Here is a 7198-nt window from a genome sequence, read left to right on the forward strand (position 1 = left end):
AAACCAACAGTACGTCCCTTTCCCCTATCAATAAAAACAGGAGCAAGAGCTTTCCTTTCGTGCTTCTCTGGCTTTAATCAAATCAATTTTAGATCATGTCAAAAACATCGTAAAAATAAAAATAACAAACTGCAAGTATTGAAATCTACGATACTTTATCATATTCTTACCTTCAAGTTAAAAATCTTTTAGCATACACTCCTAATGAGCGAGTACTATAAACTAATAACAATTTTACGAACCTAAAAAGGCATCAACTTTGACATTAGTTGATCTTCGCAGAAACTTCATGCAAATTGGAGGATTAACACCAGCCAAAGCCAGGATCGAACTCGGTAATGTCCAAATTCCGTCACCGCAAATCAAACCCGAAGCCACCGCTGGCCCGAATGCAGCAGCCTTTGCCTTGTTTACCTTGGACCAAATGAACAATATCAAACTTCCAACACACATGTCAATGGCAAAGTAACCTCCAATGTAGAACGGGTTCGCCATCGGCATTGGAATTGGAATGAACAGAGCTAGGTTTTTCCCCACCAAGTCTCGAATCCCATTCACAAAGATCGCGAACCCGAAGAATATATAGCAGAGCAAGAGACATTTTTTGGGTAATGTTGAGAATCCTTCAACTCCCAAGATTGCCATGTTTCAGAAAATGAGAGCGTACGATGCAGGGTACTCCGAACCCGGGACTCCAAGATTGTCAAACGCGTTGTAAAACAGCCAGAAGACGTATTGCGTGATGATACAACCCATTGCAGTCCCAATCACTTGGCTAACAAACATGGACCGGGGTGAAGCCAAGGTCATGTAACCAGTCTTGAAGTCATGTGTTAAGTCGGAAGCGATTGAGACGACGTTCATCATGACCCCACATGCTGCTAAGCCCGCCAGTACACCACCGTTTGACCCACCAGCCCACGCTCCAATCACAAATATCGCAAGCTTACCGTAGGTCGATGCTAATGACCAGTCGGTGAGCCCGCATCCAAAAGCGTTACAGAACGCTAAAACCGGGGGCGCATACGTAAATAGCAGCGACGTAGTACCACTTGAGCTGGTGGAAGATGTGTGGAAGATTGATAATGGAGACAATAGCAATGGTTAGATAGCCAACTATCGCGATCCACGTAGGAATCTGATCTTTGAGAAACAATCGAGTGCGTTTTTGGTCATCATAAGACGGGGAAGGAAGATCGGGCAATGAGTTACCGGTAATGGCTTCTTCCGCTTTGGTTTTATCGTAATTGAAATGGCGATATAAGCCGGACAAAGTGTAATAAAGGACCTTTACGAAGTTGTAGAGCCCGTCACCGAGAATCATGGCTAACAGCGTAAAGAAAATGATCTGAAATTAAACTGCCTGCATAAAGAAAATAATGCATATTTAGCAATGCTAACCCTAAATTTTCCTATTTGGGTGTAACCCAAATGAATGCTTCTCTGGCTTTAAACTTGCTGAGAAATAACAAACAATAAACTAAAGAAAAGATACAATTTCACACCTGATTTCAAGACCAGATGACTCACCATTTCGAATTGATTGAACCCCCTTGATTCATGGGTGTACTCACATATCACAAAAAAACAAAAAAAAAACAGATTTAGAAAATCGCAAATAACATACTTATGTTCAGAAAAACGTAATGTCAAACCTGTTGAACAGGCCAATTTGAGCAGTTTTTTTTGTGGGAGAGAGTGAATGGATGGAAAAGATATACTCAGTTCGCCGAACATGGAAATCCCCTTTCTACCACATTAGAGAGAGAAAATGAGGAAACCCTAAATCAAATGAAAACATTAAATGCGTTATAGAATAACCCAAATAAAAAAAATGAATTTGGGTGAACAACTTGAACTTGAACAGATCCTTTATCATGGTTTGGTTTGTAACTGAAGATCAAGAACTAAGAAATTGATTCACATAGCAAAAACCTATAAAAATAACACAAAAGTAGGGATAGTTTATATACCTGATTGAATAACATCATCAACCCCAATTTGAAACCCTAACTTGCAGGTTGAATAGGTGTGGTAGAATTGAGTAGGCAATTCAACTGAGTGGTAAGCAGATGACCGCCATGGCAGCAAAACGAACAGACGCTAAACTTTATAGTGTCCATGGGGGAGGTGAGGAAGATGTCCGCCTAGTAGCAGTCTAGCAGATGAAGCTTCTTGTTGTTGGTGTTGTGTGCGTAAACAATAGATGGATTTTGGTAATCCCAGGGTACAAATTCTACAAATATGTAAACAGAAAATGAACTATATACAATTATATTTGTTGAAATCAAATGTGATGAATTACTTACGGAGGGAGCCCATGCTTCAATTCAAAAGCCAAGCATTGGTATATGAAGTTGGAGGTGGTTCGCGGTTGTAGTAGCAAGGATTCATGCGGAGAAACATGAGAGTGGGGTAATTGGCTAACTGCTCTCGTAAAAAAACAGTCAAATTCTTAAGATAACCGCCTAGTTATTATGGCTGGGATTTAATCTCAGAATTAACTACCTTCAATCAACAGTCCAAATCAATCCCAAAACGGTTAAAGGTGACATTTTAAGTGGTTAAGTTGTGGAGATAGTGGGCAGCAAAAGGTGGAGGTAACCACCAGCTGCGAAAACCGACAATAACCGCCAGAAACCGCCACAAGAGTGGTTATTTTTGTGAGTTTAAACGGATGAGATTTAATCTCAGCCTGATCCAACGGTGGAGATTAAATAGAGAGTTGGTTAGACTTAATGGGAACCATATATATATATAATTCTTGGGTGGGCGATCGACGATCACGAGTAGGATCTCAAGTTTCGAGCATCAAACAACAGGTTAGTTACAAAACAAAAGGTTCTATTACTTCACCCATTTTTGGGTTTAATATATTACATCTTTCTTTACAGGTGGTAAGGTTTGCAAGCTTAATTATATGTTTTTTCTTTTTTGACACAATAGTTGTGGTATGTTAGTTAGTAGCTTATATATACGGAAAGATGAAAAAATCATGATTGTAACTTGTGTAGTGTAGCAATATCTAAAATAATGTATTCTTTTATAAAAATTTTAGGGGACAAACTATAACGTAGTAACTGGTGTAGTGGTGTGTAACATCATCTTTGTAAACAACAGCTTTGTTACATACGTAACATATGAAACTTACTCTTTTATAAATGTCTACTCGGCATTTTTTTCTTTCTTTTTTTTTGGGGGGGCTCAAATCGCTCAAAAACATGGATATTACATACCCTGAGTTTTTTTTTTTTTTATAAAAATAAGTTATTAAGGTTTTCTCAACTTAATATGTGTGTATGTGTGACATGACAAAAACATGGAAATTCTGTTTTAATTGTTTAAAATCATTTTAATTTATTCACAGATAGCTGAAGGATGACAAAATGTAGTATGTTTCTCTATATTATATAACTGAAAAATACGATACTAACAGTTAAATTTTTTATTCCAGAAGAAGAAGCTGATGGAGAAGGGTGTCAAGAGGAAGTTCACGTGGTTTTTACACGAATGGGCAGGAAATAGAGACGGGCTAAATGCCCGTGAAGCCGATGGTACACTAAAGCCACTAAAGGAATATACCGGTCCTTTGGAGGACAACGGTCACCAGATTGCTCCGGATATCGCCCCCCCTGAAGGTTTCATGACTAATGAAATGATAGATTTCTGGGATGAAATTTATGAAGTAAGCCGGAAACCTTTCTATGATTCAGAGGAGTTAGCTTTAGGTAGTCTTAACAAGAGTGAGTATATGTTAGTGCCAAGTAACTGGGCAGTGGATGAGTGTCCCATAGAGTCTATAGGTGCAGGCATGCATGTTTACAAGGTTCCTACCCCTACAATGGCTGCGGTCTACGCTCTAGCTAAAGAACAAGCCAAGGATCTCAAGTTTTCAGATGATGATCAGATCAAATGGGCTCTTCTAAGGTTAGAGGCGTTTAAATCGGGATGGTTTGCGCGAGGCCTGATGGGGATGAAGCGAGGCAGGTTGCGGAAGCGAAAAAGTCAGCTATTATGTTTGCTCCTATTTTGCAGGCTTATGCTTCGACCGTGGTGAAGGACACACCTTTAGGAAGGATCAAGGCACTGAAGAAGCATGCTGATGCGAACAACTACCTGTTCACAAGAGCACGTCGGCTATTTGCGAAAGTCACTAAAACTCGTGGAGACAATATATCTCAAGTGATATCTCAAGTGTTTTCAGCTGATGCATTCCGCATTGCAGATGGTTCTAAAGGTGCCAAGTGAGTTCTGTCTAGAGTTTGGTGGATGTGGCTTGTTATTTACTTGTTTGGCTATGTTTCTCTTTACGTTCTTGTTCGACGTCTAGTGGTTATGTGTTTACTTTGTGAAGCTTTGGTACTTTTGGATTTCCATGTTTTGGAACTTAATTTGGTACTTTTGGATTTCCATGTTTTGGAACTTAATTTGGTGGTTGTAATTGTTACTTGAATGTTTTATGTTCTTATGTTTGCTTTTACTTATGGAACTTGTGCATGTACATTTGTACCCCCCCCCCCTCTAGAGCCATGACCCGGGCCTAGTAGCCCTTCGACTAGTCAAGGAGACGGTAAGTATCTCTACGATATCATGAATCCAGGGTCCTTAGGGGACGATGGATTGTTGGCACTTGGCAGGGTAGCCGGCGGGGTACTCAAACCAACTGTTAATCTATTACCAATACCAAGGGTTGGGGTAATTGTTGTTGCAGGAGGGGGTGGGGGGGTGGGGGTACCAATTAAAAAGACAATTGCCGCTACTGGACGACGAAATGGATAGAAATGTTCCTTTTCTTCAAGTATTTGACGAACACGAACAAAGGCATGTTCGTGTTCGTTCGTTTAACTTTAACCAAATACGAAAATATAATCGAACACATTTTTTTTTGTTCATATTCGTTTATTAAGAAAATAGGCATGCTTATGTTCGTTCGTTTAAAACCTAAACGGATAGTTCATGAAGTAAACATAATTAAACATACAATAAACAACACAAATAAATAATTGAATTGAATAAACATAAATGAACATGTAAAATGGTACAGATCTGATGCTAATAGAATGAACACACAAGATATAGTGACAAAACCATGACAAAATCTATTATTAACCCAAACCAAAAAAGTACCCAACCAAACCCTAGATCTCACCAACAGTGAGATCATACAAAGTACAGAAATCAAACACTAAGATTAACTGATACAATCAGTTAATCTATATGAACAAGTACAACAGATCTCACACGAGATCAGATCTCACAAGAGATCAAACAACACAGAAAAAACCCTAATCGCCTTGAAGAGAGAGAAGAGGTTTCGAGAAGATCAACTTCAATAATATCTGAACACTGTTGAGAACTCCTTTATATACTCAAAATATCTGAAGTTACAAGATGCACCTCAATGTTTCCTATCTTCACATATTAGCCCTTAAATGTTTCCTTATACACCCTGAAGATATAAACCTGAACACAACTTGCACACAAACTGTTATAACAAATATAACAACTTTTATAATACACTAAATGTAGCAACATGAATTATAAACACATTGCCATAACTTAATTTAACATGCCCCCTTAATTCATGTAGCGAACATGTTTTCAAGACATAATTTTTCACAAAGAGCTTGATGTTGGGCAGCATTCAACCCCTTTGTAAAAATATCTGCAACCTGTTTTTCTGTACTGATTTTCTCAGGTTCAACAACACCAGCAGCTATTTTTTCTCTTAAAAAATGTAAATCTAACTCGAAATGTTTTGTTCGCTCATGGAACACAGGATTTTGAGAAATAGATATAGCTGATTTACTGTCACAGTACAGTCTAACAGGTAAGACATATTCAACTTTTAACTCAGACAACACATTCAGGATCCACATAATTTCACAGGTAGCTGAGCACATTGCTCGGTACTCAGCTTCCGCAGTAGACCTAGAAACGACAGATTGTTTTTTACTCTTCCATGAAATAAGAGTTTCACCCAAAAATATACCATACCCTGTGACAGACTTTCGAGTCTTAAGACACTTAGCCCAGTCACTATCAACAAATCCAGTCAACCCCATATTATCAGACTTCTTAAAACTGACCCCTTTTCCAGGAGACAATTTCAAGTATCTTAACAACCGCAAAGCAATATCAAGATGAGACTGACACGGACTGTGCATAAACTGACTTAGAAATTGAACAGTATAACTGATATCTGGTCTAGTTAAAGACAAGTATATCAATTTTCCTATTAATCTCTGAAAACCATTAACATTTTCTAAGATCTTTTGATCATTTTTACATTTGTTAGTTACCAAAAAACTTTGTTCAATGGGAGTTGTGACTGGTTTACAACCCAAATAACCAAATTCATTCAACAACTCAAGACAGTATTTTCTTTGTGATAAACAAATACTATCATCAGAATATAAAACTTCAATACCTAAGAAATATCGAAGTAACCCAAGATCTTTAATATGGAAATTTTCCCTTAAACTATTTTTAACATGTTCAATAGCAGCCTTATTATTCCCTGTAATAACTATATCATCTACATATACAAGTAAAACAACAAACACATCTGATTTAGACAAAACAAACAATGAATAATCACACATACTTTGAGTAAAACCCATGGAAGTTAACACAGAAGTTAACTTTTCATTCCATTGTCTAGGAGCCTGCTTGAGACCATACAAAGACTTAATCAATTTACAAACTTTATTATCATTTGAACTATAACCTTGTGGTTGAACCATATAAACATCCTCAGTTAACATGCCATATAAGAAAGCATTATTAACATCCATTTGATAAAGAGGCCAGCCATTATTAACAGCCATTTTTAATACAACTCTAACAGTTGTCATTTTGACAACCGGTGAAAAAGTTTCACCAAAGTCCAACCCTTCTCTTTGGTTAAACCCTTTGGCAACCAATCTAGCCTTATATCTTTCTACTTCCCCATTAGCTTTATATTTAACTTTATAGACCCATTTGCAACCTATTGGCTTTCTTCCCTTAGGAAGATCAACCAACACCCATGTATTATTCCTATATAAAGCTTCCATCTCACTATTCATAGCATCAACCCATTTATCATTTTTAGCTGCTTCATTATAACAAGTAGGTTCACGCACTTTATTTAAAGCAGCAACAAAACATTTATTATCATAAGTCAAATGAGCATAACTAACAACTTTTTCTATGC

General features: G+C 37.6%; 1 pseudogene; it reads right to left on the reverse strand.

The window, feature by feature from the left end:
* Positions 1-234: 234 nt before the first annotated feature.
* Positions 235-1350, reverse strand: LOC110870724 (annotated as a pseudogene).
* Positions 1351-7198: the final 5848 nt, after the last annotated feature.

Source organism: Helianthus annuus, chromosome 8, assembly GCF_002127325.2.
Source record: "Helianthus annuus cultivar XRQ/B chromosome 8, HanXRQr2.0-SUNRISE, whole genome shotgun sequence".
In the NCBI taxonomy this organism is placed as follows: Eukaryota; Viridiplantae; Streptophyta; class Magnoliopsida; order Asterales; family Asteraceae; genus Helianthus; species Helianthus annuus.